General features: G+C 47.6%; 1 protein-coding gene across 4 annotated transcripts in view; it reads right to left on the bottom strand.

Moving 5' to 3' along the window:
* Nucleotides 1-20582, bottom strand: part of flnb (filamin B) — a 160033-nt gene extending 139451 nt beyond the window's left edge. For all 4 annotated transcript variants that reach the window (XM_033036612.1, XM_033036610.1, XM_033036611.1 and 1 more), the window contains exon 1: nucleotides 20423-20582. The gene's annotated coding sequence lies outside the window, so the exon portion shown is untranslated. The remainder of the gene's footprint in view (nucleotides 1-20422) is intronic.
* Between the last annotated feature and the right edge of the window lie 7387 nt (nucleotides 20583-27969).

Genomic DNA, 27969 nt, shown 5'->3' with positions numbered 1-27969 from the left:
ATTTGTTTCTTTTATTTTTGGATGTTGCATCAGTTGCTGAGTCAGCAGCAGCGTGTATTGATCCATTATTCAGTATTGGTTCAGTTAAAGGGCCTGTCCCACTTTCACAACCTCATTCACAACATTGTTTTTACTCGTGGCCATTTTTCATCAGGCTAGGAAAGCGCCCCGACCTACCTGATGCCACAAGTACCTACGACTAGCATCACGGCCTGCTACAACCTACCTACGACCATGATGCGAGTACGAGTCAAGGGCAAACTCAGCAGAGGTGGTGAATTAGGTCGTGAAAGTGGGACAGGCCCTTTAGTTTAGTTTATTGTGGAAGGACGGTTCAGTCGCCTGATAACAGACGGGAAGAAACTGTCACTGAATCTGGAGGTGTGCGTTTTCACACTTCTGTACCACTTGCCCGATGGGAGTGGGGAGAAGAGGGAGTGGCCGGGGTGCGACTGGTCCTTGATTATGCTGCTGGCCTTGCTGAGGTAGCGTGAGGTGTAGATGGAGTCAGTGGAAGGGAGGTTGGTTTGTGTGATGGTCTGGGCTGAGTCCACAATTGGTTGCAATGGATCGAGCTGTTCCCAAACCAAACTGTGGTGCATCCCGATAAAATGCTTTTTGCAGCGAGGCTTAATGGCAGTGGCCATCTCTAATTGCCCTTCAGATGATGGTGAACACTGCCTCGAATCACTGCAGTCCTTCTGAAGGGTGGCACGGTGGCGCAAACTAGAGATATGGTGGGCTAAGGTGTGAAATCGACAGATCAAAGCAGGCGATGATCAACGAAATGTAGAATGGTTCATTGTTAGCAGAGTCAACATTCAAACCATTCTATTCTTTGGAAATATTGATTGATTGAGAGATACAGCCCACCGAGTCCATGCCGACCATCGATCACCCGTTCACACTAGTTCTGTGTTATCCCACTTTCTCATCCACTCCCTGCACACTAGGGTCAATTTACAGTGGGGTCGACAAACCTATAAACCCGTACGTCTTTGGGATGTGGGAGGAAACTGGAGCTCCTGGAGGAAACCCACGCAGTCACAGGGAAGAACGTGTAAACTCCACACACACACACGCGCGCACACACACACACGCACACACACACGCGCACACACACACCCGCACACACACACCCGCACACACACGCGCATGCGCACGCACACACACGCGCATGCACACACACACACGCGCACACGCACGCGCACACACACACACGCGCGCGCACACACGCACACGCACACACACACGCGCACACACACACCCGCACACACACACCCGCACACACACGCGCATGCGCACGCACACACACGCGCATGCACACACACACATGCACACACGCACGCGCACACACACACACGCGCACGCACACACGCACACGCACACACACACGCACGCGCACACGCGCGCACACACACACACGCGCACACACGCACGCGCACACACGCGCGCACACACGCGCGCACACACGCGCGCATACACACATACACGCACGCACGCACACCCGCACACACGCCTGCACACACATACGCCCGCAGACAGACAGAACCCGAGGTCAGGATCGAACCTGCGTCTCTGCTGCTGTGAGGCAGCAGCTCTACCCGCTGCGCCTCTATGCTGCTCTATGAGGTATTCAAACGCTGGTCAGCGTTTTCGAAGGATGGCGATGAGCAGCCGAGGAATTCCTCAGTTCATGAATCCAATCATTCTGTTTCAGCAGCTGCATGGTAATACTGCGCGGAGATGAGGTTCCACTCAGTCACTTCAAGTCAAGTCGTCACTTTTATTTCTATAGCACATTTAAAAAACAACTCTCGTTGACCAAAGTGCTTTACATTGGTGGAGGTACTAACGTTATACAACAGCGGTTCATAGATTAAGTACATACATCACTACATACATGTAGCCCTCCCTCAGAGGACGTCAAGAAAGGCTTGGGAGTAAAGATGAGTTTTAAGTCTCGACTTAAAGGAGTCGATGGAGGGGGCAGTTCTGATGGGAAGGGGGATGCTGTTCCACAGTCAAACTTAGGAGCGAGGATCTGTACAGAACAAGGCAGGTCAACATTCATCAACCTCGGCCAATAGGCTGCCAATCCAGTTTCCAAAGGGAAAAAAAATAAAAGGTTTTTGAAAGGGTTGATCAAATATTAATTCCACAGATGGCACCTGATGTTGTTATATCTCAATCCAACAGAAACACACACAGCTGGGGCATTAGCTCAGGATTCCTGCAAGGTGTTTATCCCACAATGTTTCTTTCCATTGGAACACGCGATTAACCTTATGTTAATTAAATGATAAATCCAACCCTGCATCTAAATTACAAATGGAGACACAAGGAACTGCAGAAACTGGTTTATAAAAAAAAGATTCAAAATTGCCGGAGTAACTCAGCAGGTGACGTTATGGGTCCCGACCCGAAATGTCACCTATCCATGTTCTCCACAGATGCTGCCTGACACGCTGAGTTACTCCAGCACTCTGTGTCTCAATTACAAACACATCGTGTTTGTCTCTCTCCCTCTCTCCACCTCGCTCTCCCCATCTCTCTCTCTCTCTCTCTCCCCCTCTTCCCCATTCTATCCTTTCTTCTCTCCCTCTCTCCCTCCTTCTCTCTATCCCTCTCTTTCTCTCTCTCTCACTCTCTCTTTCTTTCAACTCTCTCTCCATTTCCATGTAAGGTATGCTCAGAGTCATGGTATCAGGGCCGCACTGGATACAGGACCCCTGGACTATCGAGACCACACTGGCCATTTTTCTAATAGACCACCATTCCATGTTCCCTCACCACCAGTCAGGCCATCTGGCCCTTCGAGCCAGCACCGCCATTCAATGTGATCATGGCTGATCATCCCCGATCAATACCGTGTTCCTGCCATCTCCCCATATCCCCTGACTCCACTTTCTTTAAGAGCCCTATCTAGCTCTCTCTTGAAAGCATCCAGAGAACCGGCCTCCACCGCCCTCTGAGGCAGAGAATTCCACAGACTCATCACTCTCTGTGAGAAAAAGTGTTTCCTCGTCTCCGTTCTAAATGGCTTACTCCTTATTCTTAAACTGTGGCCCCTGGTTCTGGACTCCCCCAACATCGGGAACATGTTTCCTACCTCTAGCGTGTCCAAACCCTTAACAATCTTATATGTTTGAATGAGATCCCCTCTCATCCTTCTAAACAACTCTACCGCTGAGCCACCCGTATATATTTTCTTGAAGTAACTGAAAGCAGAGGAAGGCAACAAGATGGAAGGGTCTCGACCCGAGATGTCACATTAGGTTATTGTACATGATAGACAAAAATGCTGGAGAAACTCAGCGGGTGAGGCAGCATCGATGGAACGAAGGAAATAGGCGACGAAACGTCGCCTATTTCCTTCGTTCCATCGATGCTGCCTCACCCGCTGAGTTCCTCCAGCACTTTTCTCCACCTTCGATTTTTTTCCCCAGCACCTGCAGTTCTTTCTTAAACAAGATATCCTCAACGATATCTTCACAATCTCAGCGGCTGTGCAAAGTGCATCCTCTAGTGTTTATTGATCCCTGTCCAACATATCTGTCTGCCTCTCCACTGTGGTTGTGAACAGGGTTGTAGCCACATTAGGATGAAGCATTAAAACCCAAGGCATTGCTCAAAACATTAACATCAAGAGTACAGGAAACTTGTCGAAGCAGGGCCGCACAGAGTGGGGCTGCTTCCTCCCACAAACGTCCCCCTTTCAATGAAACGGCGTCTGGCGGCAGCCAGCATCAATTAATATCTCACATCAATAAATGATCGGGTTAAAAGTTATCCATCACCCTCTTATCAATTATTGCTTGCATATCAAAAATTCCATTTGTCCTTGATCTAATTGCTCGTAGCCATTTAGATTACAGAAAATAGAACCCCAGTTCCTTGTTATCAGGCAACTGACTCATCCTACCACAACCAGAGAGCAGTGACAAACTACTATCTACCTCTTTGGTGACCCTCGGACTATCCTTGATCAGACATTGCTGGCTTTACCTTGCACTAAACATTATTCCCTTATCCTGTATCCACACACTGTTGAATGGCCTGATTGTGATCATTTAGTTTAGTTTAGAGACAAACTGTGGAAACAGGCCCTTCGGCCCATCTATACATATACCAAGCCAATGAACCTACAAACATTGCACAGACACATCTGCACTTTAGTCTGTTTTACTGTTTTAATGTTCTTTTTACAAACCATGTTCTCGGGGTATCTAAATCTAAATGTTATTAGTTATTTAAGTTATGACAACGGATGGAAGCTGCATACCCAAATCTTGTTGCACTTATGTGCAATGACAATAAAATATATTATTATTATTATTATTATTAACCTGTACGTCTTTGGAGTGTGGGAGGAAACCGAAGGTCTCGGAGAAAACCCACGCAGGCCACGGGGAGAACGTGCAAACTCCGTACAGACAGCACCCGTAGTCGTGATCGAACCCGGGTCTCCGGCACTGCAAGCGCTGTAAGGCAGCAACTCTACCGATGCACCACCGTGCCTCCCACAATCATATATTGTCTTTCCGCTGATGGGATAGCACGCAACGAAAGCTTTTCACTGTACCTCGGTACACGTGACAATAAACTGAACGGAATCTCTCCTCACCATTGGTTTTCTCAATGCTGCACCCTCGCCTAGACTGATTTATCCTCACTTACATATGTGGCAATGTTCAAACAAGGGATTTATATTACTATAACATGCCTTCTATCTCATCTATCTCTGCATAAAGGTGTCTATGGGACCCACGATAGACACTGGACAGTGCTGGAGTAACTCAAAGGGTCAGGCAGTGTTTCTGGGGAAAAGTAATGGGTGACGTTTCGGGTCGAGACCAGACTGAGAGTCGGGGGAAGAGGGAAACTGGGGGAATGAAAGGGTACGGAACAAATCAGAGCCGGCAACGATGACCAAGGAAAGGACCAATCTTCAAGGAGCAGTAACACAGAAGCCCTTAAATTATAGATAGATACAAAAAGCTGGAGTAACTCAGCGGGTGAGGCAGCATCTCTTGGATAAAGCTTGCTACATTTAGAAAAATAAACTTCATCTGTTTCCCCCTCAGGACCGCTCTCTGGTTAGTGATGGGACGGTTCAGTTGCCTGATAACAGCTGGGGAGAAACTGCCCCTGAATCTGGAGGTGTGTGTTTTCACATTTCTGTCCCACTTGCCTGGTGGGAGAGGGGAGAAGTTCTTGAGAGTAAAATCAAGTCTCATTGTGGGCCGGGCAGAGAGTGTAGTTGTGACTTGTTCACACAGAATGACGAGCACATTCTACTGACTGCGCCTCAGGCAGTCCTTACTTGAATGTAGAACATAGAACAGTACAGTACAGGAACAGGCCCTTCGGCCCACAATGTCTGTGCTGGGCATAATGCCAAGATAAACCATTCACAATGCAATAAAAAGGAACTGCAGATGCTGGTTTATACTAAAGACAGACACAAATGTTTAGTTCAGTTCAGAGATAGAGCATGGAAACAGGCCCTTCGGCCGACCAGGTCCGCACTGACCAGCGATCGCCGCACTTTAACATTACCCTCCACACACTAGGGACAATTTTTACATTTACTCCAAGCCAATTAACCTACAAACCTGCACGTCTTTGGAGTGTGGGAGGAAACCGGAGATCTCTGGGAAAACCCAGGCAGGTCACTGGGAGAACGTACAAACCCCGTACAGACAGCACCCGTAGTCAGGATCGAACCCGGGTCTCTGGCGCTGTGAGGCAGCAACTCTACCGCTGCGCCACCGTGCCGCCCCAGCACAGTGCTGGAGTAACTCAGCGGGTCAGGCAGCATTTGTGGAGAACATGGATAGGTGACATTTCACAGAGTGCTGGAGTAACTCAGCGGGTCAGGCAGCATCTGTGGAGAACATGGATAGGTGACGTTTCACAGAGTGCTGGAGTAACTCAGCGGGTCAGGCAGCATCTGTGGAGAACATGGATAGGTGACGTTTCACAGAGTGCTGGAGTAACTCAGCGGGTCAGGCAGCATCTGTGGAGAACATGGATAGGTGACGTTTCACAGAGTGCTGGAGTAACTCAGCGGGTCAGGCAGCATCTGTGGAGAACATGGATAGGTGACGTTTCACAGAGTGCTGGAGTAACTCAGCGGGTCAGGCAGCATCTGTGGAGAACATGGATAGGTGACGTTTCACAGAGTGCTGGAGTAACTCAGCGGGTCAGGCAGCATCTGTGGAGAACATGGACAAGTGACGTTTCAGTCTGAAAAAAAGGTCCCGACCTGAAACATCACTTGTGCTGCCTGAGCCGCTGAGTTAAACCGTTCTCATCTGTCTGTGCATGATTAATATCCCTACATTCCCTGCATATTCAAAGCCTATTTCCTTTGCTCCATAGATGCTGCCTCACCCGCTGAGTTTCTCCAGCATTTCTTGTCTACCTTCGATTTTCCAGCATCTGCAGTTCCTTCTTAAACATCACTGTACATTGATGGACCCTGAAGGGAATCGAGTTTGGACATGTTGTAACAAACCTGACCCAAATGCTGCCTCACTAATTGCGTAGTTTCAGTGAATAACGCAAGGCCTTGCATCAGTGTAGATAAGGTTAAGGAATCAGCGGCTGGATATAGCGGCAGGAACTCTGTGTCTGTGAGTGTGTGCGTGTGGAGGTTGCAGATATTCCAAGAATGCCGACAGCCCATAGTGACACGGCAGAAGGAAATGTCCCAGCCCACAGACAAAGAGGCTCTCACGCAACACTCTTACTAATTCAATGTCGAATGAATTGAAAGAACAAACAATTTGTGTCCTTCACTCGGACAAACGTGTAATTGGGTAACTGGTGAATACGTTTGCAGATGACACAAACCTTGGTGACGTTCTGGACAGTGTGTGCGGCCGATAAGAGATACAGTGGGGTATATGGTGGAGTCAGGGGGTATGGGGAGAAGGCAGGAACAGGGGTACTGTGGAATTCTCCTAGAGCTTTATCTAACTCTCTCTTAAATCCATCCAGTGACTTGGCCTCCACTGGCCTCTGTGGCAGGGAATTCCACAAATTCACAACTCTCTGGGTGAAAAAGTTTTTTCTCACCTCGGTCTTAAATAACCTCCCCTTTATTCTAAGAATGTGGCCCCTGGTTCTGGACTCGCCCAACATTGGGAACATTGGGAAGAGTTGCTCGGTGTAAGCAGCATTACTTATTTTGCATATCTTTCATTCATTGTTCTTTATCTCTCCACATCACCGTCTATATCTCTCGTTTCCCTTATCCCCAACCAGTCTGAAGAAGGGTCTCGACACCCATTCCTTCTCTCCAGAGATGCCGCCTCACCCGCTGAGTTACTCCAGCATTTTGTGTCTATCGACTGTAGCTTAGCTGTAGGCACAAAACTGGAGTCTATAATCAAGTCTGAAATGGCTTGTCTCCTAGATAAGATTAATGTAATCTAACTAAGTCAACATAGTTTTAAGAAAGGCACACCCCGTATGATAAATGCTTAGAATTCTTTGAAGATACAGAAAGTGGTGAGTGTGGAACATCAAACAGTACAACACAGGAACAGGCCCTTCGGCCCACAATGTCTGTGCCAAACATGATACCAGATTAAACTAATCTCCGCTGCTTGTATGTGATTTATAACCCTCCATGAGTCACACTATAAGCCACCTAAACATTACTATCTTTCTTCTGCAGTTGTATAGGGCTCTGGTGAGGCCACATCTGGAGTATTGTGTCCAGTTTTGGTCTCCTAATTTGAGGAAGGACATCCTAGTGATTGAGGCAGTGCAGCGTAGGTTCACGAGATTGATCCCTGGGATGGCGGGACTGTCATATGAGGAAAGATTGAAAAGACTAGGCTTGTATTCACTGGAGTTTGGAAGGATGAGGGGGGTTCTTATAGAAACATATAAAATTATAAAAGGACTGGACAAGCTAGATGCAGGAAAAATGTTCCCAATGTTGGGCGAGTCCAGAACCAGGGGCCACAGTCTAAGAATAAAGGGGAGGTCATTTCAGACTGAAGTGAGAAAAAACTTTTTCACCCAGAGAGTTGTGAATTTATGGAATTCCCTGCCACAGAGGGCAGTGGAGGCCAAGTCACTGGATGGATTTAAGAGAGAGTTAGATAGAGCTCTAGGGGCTAGTGGAGTCAAGGGATATGGGGAGAAGGCAGGCACGGGTTATTGATTGGGGACGATCAGCCATGATCGCAATGAATGGCGGTGCTGGCTCAAAGGGCCGAATGGCCTCCTCCTGCACCTATTTTCTATGTTTCTATGTTTCCTCCCTTCTTCAATCATACTGTCCCATTTTGCCGATTTCCGAAACCTTCTGAGAATGGAGTTTTGAACAGAAACCTCACCAGAAGCAACAGTGTTTGTGGGGACTTTGTGATTTCTCGCGGACCTACAAGCAAGTGGAGGGAATGATGGGATGGGACATTTGGTCCCATAATTTGAGGAAGGACATTCTTGCTATTGAGGGAGTGCAGCGTAGGTTTACAAGGTTAATTCCCGGGATGGCGGGACTGTCATATGCTGAGAGAATGGAGCGGCTGGGCTTGTACACACTGGAGTTTAGAAGGATGAGAGGCAATCTTATTGAAACATATAAGATTATTAACGATTTGGACACGCTGGAGGCAGGAAACATGTTCCCAATGTTGGGGGGGTCCAGAACCAGGGGCCACAGTTTAAGAATAAGGGGTAAGCCATTTAGAACGGAGACGAGGAAACACTTTTTCTCACAGAGAGTGGTGAGTCTGTGGAATTCTCTGCCTCAGAGGGCGGTGGAGGTCGGTTCCCTGGATACTTTCAAGAGAGAGCTAGATAGCGCTCTTAAAGATAGCGGAGTCAGGGGATATGAGGAGAAGGCAGGAACGGGGTACTGATTGGGGATGATCAGCCATGATCACATTGAATGGCGGTGCTGGCTCGAAGGGCCGAATGGCCTATTCCTGCACCTATTGTCTATTGTGTGTTGTCAATTGATTCTGATTGGGTTACACGTCCAAGTCGGAGTTTGGGGAGTGGGGGTGATTTGCGGAGGTGTGATCAGACAGGAATTCCAGGATGGCTGCGGCTTGTTTACTCATTTGAGGAGTGGGTGAGGGACAGGGTGGAGCCTGGTTGCAGCGGCATTGTTGCCTGTTGCACACACAGCAGAGGCATGTTGCAACGTTGCATAATGTTGGCACACAGGGCTGGGTGTAGTGGAGTCGACGCTGGGAGTGCGGGAGGAGAAGGGACCGCGGGCGCTGGTTTAAACCGAAGGCAGGCACAAAAAGTCTGAGGAAGGGTCTCGACCCGAAATCCTCACCCCTTCCTTCTCTCCAGAGATACCGCCTGTCCCTGCTGAGTTACTCCAGCTTTCTTGTGTCTATCTTGAGCGGGAGGAGTGAAGTTTTCACCCAGCTTGTCGTAATGCTGCCCTCTCCTGGTGTTCCAATTGTGTACAGTTTTGGTCTCCTAATTTGAGGAAGGACATCCTTGTGATTGAGGCAGTGCAGCGTAGGTTCACGAGATTGATCCCTGGGATGGCGGGACTGTCATATGAGGAAAGATTGAAAAGACTAGGCTTGTATTCACTGGAGTTTAGAAGGATGAGGGGGATCTTATAGAAACATATAAAATTATAAAAGGACTGGACAAGCTAGATGCAGGAAAAATGTTCCCAATGTTGCACAAAAAGTAATGCTGCTTACACCGAGCAACTCTTCCAAATGTTCCCAATGTTGGGCGCGTCCAGAACCAGGGGCCACAGTCTTGGAATAAATGGGAGGTCATTTAAGACTGAGGTGAGGAAAAACATTTTCACCCAGAGAGTTGTGAATTTGTGGAATTCCCTGCCACAGAGGGCAGTGGAGGCCAAGTCACTGGATGGATTTAAGAGAGAGTGAGATAGAGCTCTAGGGGCTAGTGGAGTCAAGGGATATGGGGAGAAGGCAGGCACGGGTTATTGATAGGGGATGATTAGCCATGATCGCAATGAATGGCGGTGCAGGCTCGAAGGGCCGAATGGCCTCCTCCTGCAACTATTTCATGTATGTTTCTATGTTTCTATTGTGAACACCCTCGCATTCAAAAATCACCACAAAAATGTACCGAAGGTAGACAAAAATGCTGGAGAAACTCAGCGGGTGCAGCAGCATCTATGGAGCGAAGGAAATAGGCAACGTTTCGGGCCGAAACCCTTGGGAAATAGGCAACGTTTTGGGCCGAAACCCAAAGGGTTTCGGCCCAAAACATTGCCTATTTCCTTCGCTCCATAGATGCTTCCTCACCCGCTGAGTTTCTCCAGCACTTTTGTCTACCTTCGATTTTCCAGCATCTGCAGTTCCTGCTTAAACAAAATGTAATGAACTGCATTTCACAATAACACAGGTGTGGTTCTAGCCATTGACCAATCCCACAAGTGGCACACAACTGGGGCCATTGTTGTCTCCAGTGTTAGTCACTAAATGACCTCTCTCCCAGGGTGGAACAAGTCCAAGACTAGAGGGCATAACTTTAAGACGAGAGGAGAAAAAGTTTAAAGGAGATGCGCGGGTCAAGATTTCTTTTTTGTACACAGAGGGCGGTGGGTGGGTGCCTGGAACGCGCTGCCAGGGGTGGTGGTGGAGGCAGATACGATAGTGGTGTTTAAGTGAATTTCGGATAGGCACGTGGATATAATCAATAGGCAATAGCTGCAGGAGTAGTTCAATGTGATCATGGCTGATCATCCCCAATCAGTACCCCGTTCCTGCCTTCTCCCCATATCCCCTGACTATCTTTAAGAGCCCTATCAAGCTCTCTCTTGAAAGCATCCAGAGAACCTGCCTCCACCGCCCTCTGAGGCAGAGAATTCCACAGACTCACAACTCTCTGGGTGAAGAAGTGTTTCCTCGTCTCCGTTCTAAATGGCTTACCCCTTATTCTTAAACTGTGTGGCCCCTGGTTCTGGACTCCCCCAACATCGGGAACATGTTTCCTGCCTCTAGCGTGTCCAAACCCTTAATAATCTACGCAGAGAACAGAGGGATATGGATCACGTGCGGGCATGGTGTTCAGCACAGTCATTGTGGGCCGAAGGGCCTGTTCTGGTGCTGCACTGGGTTCTATCTCACCCTCCACTGCAGACCTCATCCTCCTCGAGAGGCACAAACTAACAGATGTTCATTTCATCCTGAAACACAAGAGTTTAATTGCGATATGTACTGAAAATGGAACAATTGAACTCAGTGGGTCAGGCAGCATCTGAGGAGGGAATGTTTCTACAGCGGGAAGTAGGGTCCTGACCCGAAACGTCGCCTGTCCATTCCCACTGCAGATGCTGCCTGATCCATCGAGTTACTGCAACTGGCAGATACGAGTTGGTCTTGGCATCATGTCCACTTATAACAGAGGATCTGACATGGACAACACACACTGCCGCATTGGTGAGTAAGGCAAGGCAGTGCCTTTACCACCTCGGGCAGCTGAGGAAATTCAGAGTCTCTCTGAGGATCCTCCAGTGCTTCTACTCTGCTGCTGTAGAAAGCATCTTGTCCGGAAACATCACGATCTGGTTTGGGAACAGCTCTGCCCAGGACAGGAAGGCTCTGCAGAGAGTAGTGCGTTCGGCCAAACGTACCATGGGAACTACACTCGCCCCCCCTGCAGGACCTATACACCAGGAGGTGCAGATCCAGATCCAGCAACATAATGGGGGACCCCTACCCCCCCAGCAATGGGCTGTTCCAGCTGCTACGGTCAGGCAAGCGCCTCCGCTGTCACGCTGCGAAAACGGAGAGGATGAGACGGAGTTTCTTCCCACAGGTCATCAGGATTGTAAACTCTAATCTCACCTGGGACTCATTTACTGTTGTGTTGTCCTTTTAAAATTGCTGGGGTTTTTCTAATATGTAAATACTGATTCTGTTCTAGTCTGTTCTGTAGTTTTGCACAATCCCGCAGGCATTGCCACTTTCATTTCACTGTACATCTTGTATGTGTGTGTGACAAATAAACTTGACTTGACTTGACTTGCAATGCTGGAGTAACTCAGCGGGTCAGGCAGCATCTGTGGAGAACATGTATAGGTGACGTTTCACAAAGTGCTGGAGTAACTCAGCGGGTCAGGCAGCATCTGTGGAGAACATGGATAGGTGACGTTTCACAGAGTGCTGGAGTAACTCAGCGTGTGCAGCAGCATCTATGGAGCTAAGGAAATAGGCAACGTTTCGGGCCGAAACCCTTCCGGGTTTCAGCCCGAAACGTTGCCTATTTCCAGAAGGGTTTCAGCCCGAAACGTTGCCTATTTCCTTAGCTCCACAGATGCTGCTGCACCATAACTCAGCGGGTCAGGCAGCATCTGTGGAGAACATGGATAGGTGACGTTTCACAGAGTGCTGGAGTAACTCAGCGGGTCAGGCAGCATCTGTGGAGAACATGGATATGTGACGTTTCACAGAGTGCTGGAGTAACTCAGCGGGTCAGGCAGCATCTGTGGAGAACATGGATAGGTGACGTTTTGGGTTGGGACCCTTCTTCAGACTCTTCCTCACAATCTCTTGTGTCACTAGAGGAGCTCCCTTTGCCCGTCTTCTACAAACTGTAGATTTATCTCTCAGGACTAACGGAATCAAGGGATATGCGGGATAAAGCAGGAACGGGGTACTGATTTTGGATGATCAGCCATGATCATATTGAATGGCGGTGCTGGCTTGAACGGGCCAAATGGCCTACTCTTGCACCTATTGTCTATGTTTCTATGATCCAAACTGTCTCTCAACAACAACATCTAAAACATAGCAACGGTTTCCAAGCTCACGCTGGCTACAGGAAACATCACATTATCTTTGCCTCCGCTCAGTCCCTGACTCATCGAGTAATGATGATAAGACACAAGCGTTCACCTTTGAGTCCTGGCATCAGCAACATTCCAACACCATCCCTTTCCCAGTAAGTGCCTGGAACTGAACCAGCTGCTCCACAATGGTGCTGTCATGCTCGAAAGGGGTGGGCCATAAACAGTTCATATTTGTTGGCTGATAAAAACGCTGAACCGAAAGGGTTTGAAGCAAGTTCTCAAAGTAAGCGCAGGGAGGGGGCACAGTTTGTGCGGCACGTTGGTGCAACGGTAGAGTTTCTGCCTCACAGCGCCAGAGACCCAGGTTCAATCCTGACTACGGGAGCTGCCTGTAGGGAGTTTGTCCCCGTGTGACCTGCGTGGGTTTCCTCCGGGTGCTCCGGTTTCCTCCCGCACTCCAAAGACGTACAGGTTTATAGATCAGTCTGAAGAAGGGTTTCGGGCCGAAATGTTGCCTATTTCCTTCGCTCCATAGATGCTGCTGCACCCGCTATTAATGAACTTCCAGCACCCCACGGATGTGCCCAGCTTGCAGAGGTTCCTTGGCAGGGCGTAACTACAAATGTATGACTCACAGCATGAGCCACTAATCTACAATGTTCTTGATTAATAATCAAAGTCAAAGTATCCTTTATTGTCATTCCGACTTTTCAGTCTGAACAAAATTGCGTACCTTGCAGCCATAACATAGAATAAAATAACAAAACACACAATGAACACAGATTTAACATCCACCACAGTGAGTCTACCAGGCACCTCCTCACTGTGATGGAAACGTCTTAAAGTCCTTGTCTCTTCTAATGGTGTCAAAGGTTTCGAGGAGAAGGCAGGAGAATGGGGCAGAGAGAGTGAAAATAGATCAGCCACAATCGAATAGCGGACTGGACTCTATGGGCCGAAATGGGACATAGGAGCATTCAGCATCAAGACGCAACATTGCAATAATTAGATTTTTTTTTCCCCAGCATATCAGTTCAAAAGTTAAAGGTAGACAAAAAGGCTGGAGAAACTCAGCGGGTGAGGCAGCATCTATGGAGCGAAGGAAATAGGTGACATTTGGAGCGGGTGAGGCAGCATCTATGGAGCGAAGGAATAGGTGACGTTTCGGGTCGAGACCTTTCGGTCTCGACCCGAAACGTCACCTATTCCTTCAGTCTGAAGAAGGGTCTCGACCCGAAACGTCACCTATTCCTTCGCTCCATAGACGCTGCCTCACCCGCTGAGTTTCTCCAGCATTTTTTGTCTACCTTCGATTTTCCCAGCATCTGCTGTTACTTCTTAAACAGTTAAAAAGTTGATGTCATTGGGAATTTTAAAAGAGAACCTTGGTGTTAAGGTAGCGTTTCATTTTATCTCGAGTAACCAGGACAATTCTTTCAAAATTGAAAAATAAAGATGACGTATAGGGAAAGAAATGCGCAGAGAATCAGAACCACAAACTCTCAGAAAGCGGGGGCTGGTTTAGTCCAGGGACGTATTTCCTCCCGCCCAGCTGGGTTACATTTATCTTGTTGAACAGCCCTGAAGCCAAGGTCGGTCTACCTGCACACATTCTTCACTAGCCTCTGGGCAAAGGGATTGGATGTCCTTCAAACAAAACTCGTGAGTTTCACTGAAATATATCTCCCGCAGAGAACAGTCACTACTCACTGGAAACATAGAAGGCCCTTTGGCCCATCTCATCTATGTTGGCTCGCATGCCAGTCATAGAGTCTTGCAGTGTGGAAGCAGGCCCTTCAGCCCAACTTGCCCATACTGGTCAACATGTCCCATCTACACTAGTCCCCCCCCCCTTCCTGCAAGTGGCGCATATCTTTCTAAACATGTCCGATCCATGATGACAATAGTCAATAGACAATAGACAATAGGTGCAGGAGCAGGCCATTCGGCCCTTCGAGCCAGCACCACCATTCAATGTGATCATGGCTGATCATTCCTAATCAGTACCTAATCAGTACAATCTCAAACCTCTCCTTTCTTTCAAAAACCCTGGAGCGTATCGTTGCGTCGCAACTTCATTCCCACCTCCTTGCGTATAACCTGCTTGAACCCCTCCAATCTGGCTTTCGCCCCCTCCATAGCACAGAAACTGCTCTCCTCAAAGTCCTCAACGACCTCCTCACCTCTGCTGACACTGGTTCCCTCAACATCCTCATCCTCCTCGACCTGAGCGCAGCCTTCGATACAGTGAACCATAACATCCTGCTCACCAGACTCAAAGACCTCGGCATTGAAGGCTCTGCACTCAGCTGGCTCCGTTCCTACCTTTCCAACAGATCCCACTTCATCTCTCTCCACAACCACACCTCTGCTACAGCCGCAGTCACTCAAGGCGTTCCCCAAGGCTCCGTACTCGGCCCCCTCCTCTTCATCATCTACATCCTCCCCCTTGGTCAGATACTCCGCCACTTCAATCTGGACTTCCACTGTTACGCCTGATGACACCCAGATTTACCTTCGGCACCAAATCCCCCCACAACCCCCCCCCTCTCCATATCAACTCCTGTTTGTAAGCTATAAAAACCTGGATGCAACATAATTTCCTCAAACTAAACAGCGATAAGACAGAATTCCTCCTCATAGGCTCCAAAGCCACACTCAGCAAAATCAATAACCCCACTCTCACCATCGACGGCACCACTGTCTCCCCATCTCCCCAGGCCCGCAACCTTGGCAGTGATCTTTGATTCCACCCTCTCCCTTGAGCCTCACATCCGCCATGTCATTAAAACCTCCTTCTTTCATCTCCGCAACATCGCCAAACTCAGACCCTCTCTCACACCGCCCGCTGCTGAAAGACTCATCCATGCCTTCATCTCCTCCCGACTGGACTATTGCAACTCACTTCTCCTTGGCATCAGCTCCACCTACATCAACCGACTCCAACTGGTCCAGAACGCAGCCGCCCGACTCATCACCCATACCAAATCCTGGCATCACATCACTCCAGTCCTCAAACAACTTCACTGGCTTCCCATCTCCCACCGGATCACCTACAAAATCCTGATCCTCACCTACAAAGCCCTCCACCATCTGGCCCCCCCCATATCTCATTGACCTCCTCTCCCCCTACCAACCCTCACGGTCCCTCAGATCCACATCAGCCGGTCTCCTCTCCATCCACAAGTCCAACCTCCGCAGTTTTGGGGACAGAGCCTTCTCCAGGGCAGCTCCCAGGCTCTGGAACTCCCTCCCCCAACTGATCCGCAATTCCGTATCCCTCACCATCTTCCAGTCCCGCCTCAAGACCCATCTCTTCACCTCTGCCTATCCTTAGCCCCACGTCCCCCTCCCTTTTCATCTGTGCATTAATTGCCTCATACTGTGTTTTGTATTGAATTCTGTCTTTACTTTGTGTACTAGTCATGTCTCTACTATTTATTTCATTCCCCTTACATGTTTTTCCTCTACATGCTCAATTTTTATAAGGTGTCCTTGAGACTCATGAAAGGCGCCCATAAATAAAATTTATTATTATTATTATTACCCCGTTCCTGCCTCCTCCTCATATCCTCCGACTCCACTATCTTTAAGAGCCCTATCTAGTTCTCTCTTAAAAGCATCCAGAGAACCGACCTCCACGAATTCTACAGACTCACAACTCACTGTGTGAAAAAAAAATTCCTTGTCTCTGTTCTAAATGGCTTACCCCTTATTCTTAAACTGTGGCCCCTGGTTCTGGACTCCCCCAACATCGGGAACATGTTTCCTGCCTCTAGCGTGTATCTGTTTAAGAAAGAACTGCAGATGCTGGTAAAATCGAAGGCAGACACAAAATGCTGGAGTAACTCAGCGGGTGGAGGCAGCATCTATATTTAACAATAAATTTAATGTGAGAGAATGTTAAAACAACTGCCCAAGGACTTTAAAAGTGAAATAAGATTTCTATTTGGAGAGTTAAGTTTATGTTTTAAATTGTTTTTTTCAAGTGTTAAACTATCTTGGGAGTACATTTGGCATAATGAAGATATATGTGTAGGAAGGAACTGCAGATGCTGGTTTAAATCTAGAGAGCTAGATAGGGCTCTTAAAGATAGCGGAGTCAGGGGATATGGGGAGAAGGCAGGAACGGGGTACTGATTGAGGATGATCAGCCATGATCACATTGAATGGCGGTGCTGGCTCGAAGGGCCGAATGGCCTACTCCTGCATCTATTGTCTATTGTCTATAAATCGAAGTTAGGCACAAAATGCTGGACAGGCAGCATCTCTGGAGAGAAGGAATTGGCGAAGTTTCGGGTCAGAGTAACTGCCTCATCCGCTGAGTTACTCCAGAATCTTGTGTCTACTATCCATGTACCTGTCTAAATAACTTTCTGACCACCTGTGATGCCACTTTCAAGGAACTGCGCACCCCTAAATCCCTCGCCTCCCCACAACATTCCCCACAGCCCGGCCATTCACAGTACAGATCCTGCCTTTTGGCCCAACATATCTATGTTGGCTCGCAGAGAATCTCAGTCCCAACCATGAGGGGCTATTTGCACTTTGGGAGGTCGGAGGCAAGGGGAACGTATACAGTTAATGACAAGACTCTTAACAGCATTGTTGTACAGCATTGAGGGATCTTGGGGTGCAAGTCCATAGCCCCCAGAAAGTGGCCACACAAGTAGATCGTGGGAATGAATGTGTATACTGTAGTATGCTTGCCTTTGTCTGTCTGAACACCGAGTACCAGAGTCAGGAAGTCATGTTGCAGTTTTATAGGGCTTTGGTTAGACCACATTTGGAGTATTGCGTGCACTTCTGATCGTCCCAATACAGGAAGGATGTGATGGTTTTCGAATGGGTGCCGAAGAGGATTAACAGTCAGAATCTTTCACCCGGTGTGGAAAAGTTAAATACTAGAGGGCGTACCTTTAAGGTGAGTGGGGGCAAGTTTAAAGCAGGATGGGCGGGGCAATTTTATTTTCACAGAAGGGGTGGTGGGTGCCTGGAACGTGCTGCCAGGGGCACTGGTGGAGGCAGATGCAATAGTGGAGTTTAAGGGGCTTTTGGATAGGCACGCAGATTTGCGGGGAGTGGAGGGATATGGATCACGTGCCGGCAGAGGAGATTAGTTTCACGGCATCATATTCGGCACGGACATTGTGGGCCGAAGGGCCTGTTCCTGTGTTGCACCATTCCATGTGCAGGAGGGAACTGCAGATGCTGGTTTACACCAAAGACAGACGCAAAATGCTGGAGTTACTCAGCGGGACAGGCAGCATCTCTGGAGAGAAGGACTAGAAGCCCCTCAACTCACTGGAGTTTAGAAGGTTGAGGGGGGACCCCATTCAAACTTACAGAATAATGAAAGGCCTGGATAGAGTGGATGTGGAGAGGATGTTTCCACTGGTGGGAGAGTCTAGGACCAGAGGTCACAGCCTCAGAATTAAAGGGCGCTCCTTTAGAAAGGAGGTGAAGAGGAGGAACTTCTTTAGTCGGAGGGTGGTGAATCTGTGGAACTCATTGCCGCAGAGGGCTGTGGAGGCCAAGTCAGTGGATATTTTTAAGGCAGAGATAGACAAATTCTTGATTAGATCGGGTGTCAAGGGTTACGGGGAGAAGGCAGGAAAATGGGATTAGGAGGCAGAGATCAGCCATGATTGAATGGCGGAGTAGACTCGATGGGCCGAATGGCCTAATTCTACTCATAGAACTTGTGACCTTATGACGTTTCTGGTCAGAACCCTTCTTCAGTCTGTACCATGTTCTCCACAGATGCTGCCTGACCCGCTGAGTTACTCCAGCACTCTGTGAAACGTCACCTATCCATGTTCTCCACAGATGCTGCCTGACCCACTGAGTTATGGTGCAGCAGCATCTATGGAGCTAAGGAAATAGGCCGTTTCGGGCCGAAATCCTTCTGGAAATAGGCAACGTTTCGGGCCGAAACCCTTCCGGGTTTCGGCCCGAAACTTTGCCTATTTCCTTAGCTCCATAGATGCTGCCTGACCCGCTGAGTTATTCCAGCACTCTGTGAAACGTCACCTATCCATGTTCTCCACAGATGCTGCCTGACCCACTGAGTTACTCCAGCACTCTGTGTCTATTTGTTCTACCACTTGAAACATATGGGATTGTCCCTATTAAACCAGAGCAATATACTTGGTCACAATTTACAACAAGAATGATTGCATAAGGTTACCATAAATGTATAAATAAGATGTATTTTGACTTGTGGGGACTTCATTGAAAGCACCTGGTGATGGAATATTATCCAGCCGGTGTGAGTGGCAGTCGCCAGCAGAGGGCGCAGCCCTGAGGTACAGACCAGAGGAACTCAGTCCCAACGTGTAGGAAGGAACTGCAGATGCTGGTTTACACCGAAGATAAACACAAAATGCTGGAGTAACTAACAGGCAGCATCTCTGGAGAAAAGAAAAAGGTGACGTTTCGGGTTGAGACCCTTCTTCAGACTGAGAATCAGGGGAAAGGGAAAGGAGAGATATAAAAGATACTTAGGGCAAATTAATGAAAGTTATGCAAAAAACAAAGGTGGAGCCCACAATGCTCCATTGTTGGCTGTGGGATAGGTGATAACAACTTTCACAGAGCCAACACGGTAAAGGCCAGTCTGCACCAGCACACCCCTGTTCGTACTGTTCAAAGGCCAATCTATAAAGATATTTCATATTTTAAAGGTATTAGATTTTTATTTGAAAGACCAAATTCATTTGTTTAAGGAACATTTATCAGCTACATGGACAGGAAAGGTTTAGAAGGGTTTGGGCCAGGCGTGGGCAGGTGGGACTAGTGTAGCTGGGACATGTTGGCCTGTGTGGGCAAGTTGGGGATGTTTCCACACTGTGTCACTAAGGGGTTGGTTGGAGGTGAATAAACCCCCAACACGTGCCCTGTTAATAGAGTAGATGAGGCTCAGGACTAATTAGTTATAAATCCCACCCGAGACAGAATATCTTGTGAAGAAAGTCGGCACAAAAACGCTGGAGTAACTCAGCGGGACAGGCAGCATCACTGGAGAGAAGGAATGGGCGACGTTTCTTCAGTCTGAAGAAGGGTCTCGACCCGAAACATCACCCATTCCTTCTCTCCAGAGATGCTGCCTGTCCCGCTGAGTTACTCCAGCATTTTGTGTCTAACTTCGATTTAAACCAGCATCTGCAGTTCCTTCCTACACATATATCATCATTATGCCAAATGTACTCCCGAGATAGTTTAACACTTGTAAAAAACAATTCAAAACATAAACATATAACTCTCCAAATAGAAATGTTATTTCACTTTTAAAGTTCTTGGGCAGTTGTTTTAACATTCTCTCTCGTTAAATGTATTGTCTTTCAGTAAATCGAGAGTTTCTTTGTGCTTTGTTTTTATAAATCATAAGGTCATACGGGATAGGAGCAAAATTAGGCCATTCGGCCCATCAAGTCTACCCCGCCATTCAATCACGGCTGATCTATCTCTCCCTCCTAGCCCCATTATCCTGCCTTCTCCCCATAACCCGACATCCGCACTGATCAAGAATCTATCTGTCTCTATCTCGATCTATCTATCTCTGCCTTAAAGATATCCCCCGTGGAACTAACGCGGCAATCCACGAATTGAGGGCAACAAACTGATGGAAAGATACATCTGTGTGATGCTTACCTCGAGCTGTGGGCAAGTGAAACTGATAATCTGCCTGTCTGCTTCCCTCCGCCGCCGAGCTGCGATCCCAGCGCCCAAGGTCCCTTTGAAATTCCTTGAGAGAGCGCTAGTTCTTCGCTGTTCCAGCCAGGATAGCGTAAACCACAATGGAAGTGAGAGAAAGCCGAGGTCCGGTCCCCCACGCCGCCAGTCCGTCTTTTAAAACATTACGTAATGCTACTGCTATGTTCATTCATCGTCAACAGCAAAAAAAATTAACCCCTTCCCCCCGCTGTCTTGTTTCCCGATGGAAGGCAAACATGTCTATACAACGTGTAGCTAACACACACACACACGGCCGGAGATAGACACAGAGTGCTGGAGTAACTCAGCGGGACAGGCAGCATCTCTGGAGAGAAGGGATGGGTGATGTTTTGGGTCGAGACCCTTCTTCAGAAGAAGACCCAGAGATGTTGCCTGTCCGGCCGAGTTACTCCAGCACTTTCTGTCTGTCCAGTAAACCAGCATCTGCAGTTCCTTCCTATCAATTTTAAATTAATCGCGTTGAATGTTAATACAGATATCTAAAAGGTTCCCGACCCGAAACGCCACCTATCCATGTTCTCCACAGATGCTGCCTGACCCGCTGAGTTAGGTAGAAACAAGGAACTGCATATGCCCGTTTACAACAAAATAAGATATAAAGTGCTGGAGTAACTCAGCGGGTCAGGCAGCATCTGTGGAGAACATGGATAGGTGACGTTTCTTCAGACTGAGTTACTCCGGCACTTTGTATCATATTTGACAAATCATCGTCTGCATTTTCTCGTGTCTCTAGTAGATTGCAATTTCATTTTTTGTGAATTATGCTTACATTTAGATGAGTTTATTGTCACGTGTACCGAGGTACAATGAGAAGTGTTTTTTGTTGCATGCTATATAGTCACAATACATGATTACAATCGAGCCGTCCACAGTGTGCAGTGCAATGAAAGATGGTCTGAGGATCTCCAATGAGGTAGATGGGAGGTCAGGACCGCTGGTGATAGGATGGTTCAGTTGCAAATAATATAATGTCAATTCTCAATGGGTAATCCAATTCCGAGTTAGATCTGGTAATGCGGAGACCGAATTGATTTAGTTCATATAGAATCATACATTTCCTAAGACCAGGTGTAGGGCCATTCGGCCCATCAAGTCTATTCCACCATTCAATCGTGGCTGATCTATCTCTCCCTCCTAACCCCATTCTCCTGCCTTCTCCCCATAACCCCCGACACCCACACTAATCGAGAAGGATTAGGAATGAGAGTGTCTGGAATCAGGGGGTGAATTAGGGTGAGATTACTGGACCACTCGCCCCCACCCCCATCCCGTCCCCAACATGTCACTGGTTCAAATAGTATGTGTTGATTAGTGCGGGTGTCAGGGGTTGTGGGGAGAAGGCAGGAGAATGGGGTTAGGAGGGAGAGATAGATCAGCCATGCTGGGCCGAATGGCCTAATTCTGCTCCTATTACTTAAAATCTTATGAACTGTACCAAGCAATGACCTCTAACAATTCCAAGGCCTCTCCAAATGTTTCCAAGGAGGGCTCTACAGGGTGGCGTGGAGAGTCTGTGCCTAGCTGTACGGGTTATAGGGCGAGGGCAGGAGAATGGGGTTAGGAGGGAGAGATAGAGCAGCCATGATTGAATGGCGGATCGGACTCGATGGGCCGAATGGCCCAATTCTGCTCCAGTCGCTAATGAATTAATAGCCACGGTGGGCTGAAGTCTAGAGGAACTCTAGTATTGACGCGTGCTAAAGCGCCTCTCCAGCGCTTCACACACGTCAACACTCAGCAACTCCTGGGTATAACACTCGCAAAGTTCAATGTAGAGACAACGAGGATGTATTCAGAGTTCTGCACCGTTTTTGCTTTTGAATACATTCTTCGTTCTGAATAAAGTCTATTATTTACACACAGTCGGTCCACAGCGCGGGGGCGGGGGGCACGATTATACAGACGGACATCGCTAAAAGTTAGATACCTAAACAGCCCGAGTGTGCAGGAAGGAACTGCAGATGCTGGTTTACAATACAGACACGAAATGCTGGAGTAACTCAGCGGGACAGACAGGCAGCATCTCTGGAGAGAAGGAATGGGTGACGTGTCTTTCTGTCTCTCTGCCTGTCCCACTGAGTTACTCCAGCATCTTGTGTGTGTGTCTAACTTCGATTTAAACCAGCAGCATCTGCAGTTCATTCCTGGACATTTGATGTAGTCATACGGCGATGGTTTGGCAACATTTGCAGCTGTGTCTGTGTGATTGGGGCAGTTTTGCCGAGGGAAAATTGCTAAAGTGAAACGTATTTAGTGTAAGGTCACGAGTCATGTGTTTAGCTCACACACACGGCTGTTACAGAAACATGATGTCATGGTGGCATGTCTGGTTTTGCTCAGGCAGTTTCCTCCCCATCGCTGGCCAGCCGAGCTGACCCACAAAGCTTAGATTTGATCTTGGCCAGCGGGTTGTATTTATCAAAAGTAAACTTTCTCTTTTAAATTCCACGACCATTGGAAAAATGTTTGTGAAAAAATGTTTGGGAAATTATTGAGAATGAATCTGCTTCAGATGCAGTTCCTAGTCACACTCTGTTTAATGACATTCCCCATTGATTTGATTAGCACGGGTGTCAGGGGTTATGGGGAGAAGGCAGGAGAATGGGGCTGAGAGGGGAAGATAGAACAGCCATGATTGAATGGCAGAGTCGACTAGATGGGCTGAATGGCCTAATCTCTGGATGCTCTCAAGAGGGAACTAGAGGCAGGAAACATGTTCCCGATGTTGGGGGAGTCCAGAACCAGGGGCCACAGTTTAAGAATAAGGAGTAAGCCATTTAGAACGGAGATGAGGAAACACTTTTTCACACAGAGAGTTGTGAGTCTGTGGAATTCTCTGCCTCAGAGGGCGGTGGAGGCTGATTCTTTGGATGCTTTCAAGAGAGAGCTAGATAGGACTCTTAAAGATAGCGGAGTCAGGGGATATCGGTAGAAGGCAGGAACGGGGTACTGATTGTGGATGATCAGCCATGATCACAGTGAATATGTAAGCAACTGAGCAATAGTTGAGCTGTTTGACTTAGAAACATAGAAACATAGAAAATAGGTGCAGGAGTAGGCCATTCGGCCCTTCGAGCCTGCACCGCCATTCAATGTGATCATGGCTGATCATCCAACTCAGTATCCTGTACCTGCCTTCTCTCCATACCCCCTGATCCCTTTAGCCACAAAGGCCACATCTAACTCCCTCTTAAATATAGCCAATGAACTGGCCTCAACTACCTTCTGTGGCAGAGTATTCCAGAGATGTGTGAAAAATGTTTTCCTCATCTCGGTCCTAAAAGATTTCCCCCTTATCCTTAAACTGTGACCCCTATCAATACTTCCGATATCAACAAATACTCCTTTGATGGTTGACCTGCCTCCAGTTTACCGATGACCACATTGGCAACATATCTCCCCACAGCATCGGTTGTCTCATCTATTGAGATCCATATTTTGTTGCATGCAACTTCATCTCTAATTTTCTGCACAACAATGTTGATGTTGCTGTCAACATAGCCTTACCGTAATGATGACTCTCTTGGTATATGTTCCTCTGTGTATTTCTCTAAAAAACCTCTGAGAGATTTGTTTTCCAATTTCCACAGTGGAATTCCAGCATCAATGAATGCCTTGCACAGATCACTCGAAAACTCAGATTTGCGACTGGAGCCAGCAGTAAATGTAGTGAGGAGACAAGCTTGGGTATTTCGCTTGGGTAGTCTACACCCCAGCGATTTAGATGGCCCTTGTCTTCTCCCTCCTCCCCCTCCCTGCTCTCCTTCTAGTCCTATTCTCTATGCCTCTTCCTTTCTTTTTCCCACCCCCCCCAAATCAGTCTGAAGAAGGGTCTCGACCTGAAACGTCGCCTATTCCTTCTCTCCAAAGATGCAGCCTCACCCGCTGAGTTTATCCAGCATTTTTTGTCTACCTTCGATTTTTCCAGCATCTGCAGTTCTTTCTTAAATAGATCGTGGAGAAGTCTGAACCAGCAGGCAGCGGCATGAGCGAATGAATGATCGACGGTGGCGCCCCCGGTTTCACCCCAATGGTGGAAGTTTTCTTGTAAGTTATATTATGTTAACACGTTAATAAAAACATTGATATTAACATGTTAACAGAGAAAACGTCATTGTAATCACGGTACAACTAGAGAAAATAGCACAACCTTTTAGCAAAACGGCAAAGAAAAGGCTGATATGGCACGATCGTGAGAAAGGCATTATCCTGGAGAAGAACTGTCTCGACCCGAAACGTCACCCATTCCTTCTCCCCAGAGATGCTGCCTGTCCCGCTGAGTTACTCCAGCATTTTGTGTCTAACTTCGATTTAAACCAGCATCTGCAGTTCCTTCCTACACATATATCATCATTATGCCAAATGTACTCCCGAGATAGTTTAACACTTGTAAAAAACAATTAAAAACATAAACTTTTAACTCTCCAAATAGAAATCTTATTTCACTTTTAAAGTTCTTGGGCTGTTGTTTTAACATTCTCTCGTTAAATTTATTGTCTTTCAGTAAATCGAGAGAGTTTCTTTATGCTTTGTTATTATACATCATAAGGTCATAAGTGATAGGAGCAGAATTAGGCCATTCGGCCCATCAAGCCTACTCCGCCATTCAATCATGGCTGATCTAACTCTCCCTCCTAGCCCCATTCTCCTGCCTTCTCCCCATAACCCCTGACACCCGCACTAATCAAGAATCTATCTATCTCCATCTCGATCTATCCATCTCTGCCTTAAATATATCCCCAGTGGAACTAAAGCGGGAATCCACTAATTGAGGGAAACAAACTTATGGAAAGATACTTCTGTGTGAAGCTTACCTCGAGCTGTGAGAAAGGCATTATCCTGGAGAACTCAACAAAAAAGGCATGAAAAGGCACTTATGGCAAAATCCTGGTTCTACAGATTACTATCTAAATGGTGCCAAGTTGGGAAAAGGGGAAGTACAATGGGATCTGGGTGTCCTTGTTCATCAATCTATGAAAGTAAGCATGCAGGTACAGCAGGCAGTGAGGAAAGCGAATGGCATGTTGGCCTTTATAACAAGAGGAGTTGAATATAGGTGCAATTAGGTCCTTCTGCAGTTGTACTGGGCCCTAGTGAGACCACACCTGGAGTATTGTGTGCAGTTTTGTTCTCCAAACTTGAGGAAGGACATTCTTGCTATTGAGGTTTAGTGCAGTGTAGGTTTACAAGGTTAATTCCCGGGATGGCGGGAGTGTCATATGCTGAGAGAATGGTGCGGCTGGGCTTGTACACTCTGGAGTTTAGAAGGATGAGAGTGGATCTTATTGAAACATATAAGATTGTTAAGGGTTTGGACACTCTAGAGGCAGGAAACATGTTCCCGATGTTGGGGGAGTCCAGAACCAGGGGCCACAGTTTATGATGTTTAAGAGGGAACTGCAGATGCTGGAAAATCGAAGGTAGACAAAAATGCTGGAGAAACTCAGCGGGTGAGGCAGCATCTGTGGAGCTAAGGAAATAGGCAACGTTTCAGGTCGAAACCCTTTCGGGTTTCGGCCCGAAACATTGCCTATTTCCTTCCCGACCACCTCATTACAGACATTGGAATATTGTAGGTTTGACAAAAATGCTGGAGAAACTCAGCGTGTGCGGCAGCATCTATGGAGCGAAGGGAATAGGCGACATTTCTGGTCGAGACCCTTCCTCAGACTGTTTAAGAAATGCGTGTCATATCGTGTCGTGTTGTATCTTTACTGTGGATCCTCTCCGACAGCCACTGGATAAGAGAGTGTGCAGCGTTTAAGTCATTTGTTGAGTCATGCCTTCCCTCTGGGTAACTATCAGAGACCCCCCCCCCCCCGACACTAATCACTCCCAGCTGCACCATTGCACACAGCAGCAGATGTTGCCGCTGCACCAAGGCATGCGTGCGTCAGTTCAAGCAGCAACAAGGCAACAAGGCAGCAATCAGACTCATCTCTTCTGATCGTCACATTTACATAGAAATAGGTGCAGGAGGAGGCCATTTGGCCCTTCGAGCCAGCACCGCCATTCATTGCGATAATGGCTGATCGTCCCCTATCAATAACCCGTGCCTGCCTTCTCCCCATATCCCTTGACACCACTAGCCCCTAGAGCTCTATCTAACTCTCTCTTAAATCCATCCAGTGACTTGGCCTCCACTGCCCTCTGTGGCAGAATTCCACAAATTCACAACTCTCTGGGTGAAAAAGTTTTTTCTCACCTCAGTCTTAAATGACCTCCCCTTTATTCTAAGACTGTGGCCCCTGGTTCTGGATTCGCCCCAGCATTGGGAACATTTTTCCTGCATCTAGCTTGTCCAGTCCTTTTATAACTTTATATGTTTCTATAAGATACCCCCTCATCCTTCTAAACTCCAGTGAATACAAGCCCAGTCTTTTCAATCTTTCCTTTTAACTCGGTGTTTTGCTATCGTGGATCAGGCTTGCTCCCCCTTTCCTGACCACAGCTTCTTCCTGTTTTGTGTTCGGGAATGTTTCTCAGAGTCAGTGGCGTTCCTGATATTTCCTCCACGCTGCCCTTCACTGCAGCTGTAACAGTTTCACTCAGACTGGACCTGGAGCAAGCGATACTTCCTGCCCGCACTAATCTTCTGCAGCGATCGCATAAACAAAAGCGGCAGATTGCTCAAACACATAAACAAGGGCAACCTCCGATCGCCTCGATTAGCCAGTCGTCCCATTTTTAACCATCTTACTCACGATTCCAATTTGTTAAACTGCAATTAAAATCATTTTCACAACTCTTCAACATTCCAACTGCTTGTAATGTCCAGGACCAGGGGGGCACAGCCCCAGAATAAAGGGACGTATCTTTATTGGGCCTGTACTCGCTGGAGTTTAGAAGAATGAGGGGGGACCCCATTGAAACGTACAGAATAGTGAAAGGCCTTGGATAGAGTGGATGTGGAGAGGATGTTTCCACTAGTGGGAGAGTCTAGCACCAGAGGTCACAGCCTCAGAATTAAAGGGGGTTCTTTTAGAAAGGAGATGAGGAGGAATTTCTTTAGTCAGAGGGTGGTGAATCTGTGGAACTCATTGCCACAGAAGGTTGTGGAGGCCACAAGTAAGTGGATATTTTTAAGGCAGAGATAGATAGATACTTGATTAGTGCGGGTATCAGGGGTTATGGGGAGAAGCCAGGAGAATGGGGTTAGGAGGGAGAGATAGATCAGCCATGATTGAATATCGGAGTAGACTTGATGGGCCGAATGGCCTAATTCTGCTCCTACCACTTTTGAATTTATGAATTTGTGATGAGCGAAGCTTATTTTGACTCTTTGACTCTTGAGATTCATCAATGCTCTCACTTCCCAGAAGATTTTATTGTCTGTATATAACAAGGTGAATTTCAGGCAGTCCCTGCTTTCTCCTCCCCTTCTCAGCTCTCCTTCAGCCCACTGGCTCCACCTCTTCCTTTGTTCTTCCCGCCCTGCCCCCCCACCCTCACATCAGTCTGAA

Source organism: Amblyraja radiata, chromosome 18 (assembly GCF_010909765.2).
Source record: "Amblyraja radiata isolate CabotCenter1 chromosome 18, sAmbRad1.1.pri, whole genome shotgun sequence".
Lineage (NCBI taxonomy): Eukaryota > Metazoa > Chordata > Chondrichthyes > Rajiformes > Rajidae > Amblyraja > Amblyraja radiata.
This window is presented reverse-complemented; position numbering and strand designations above follow the sequence as displayed.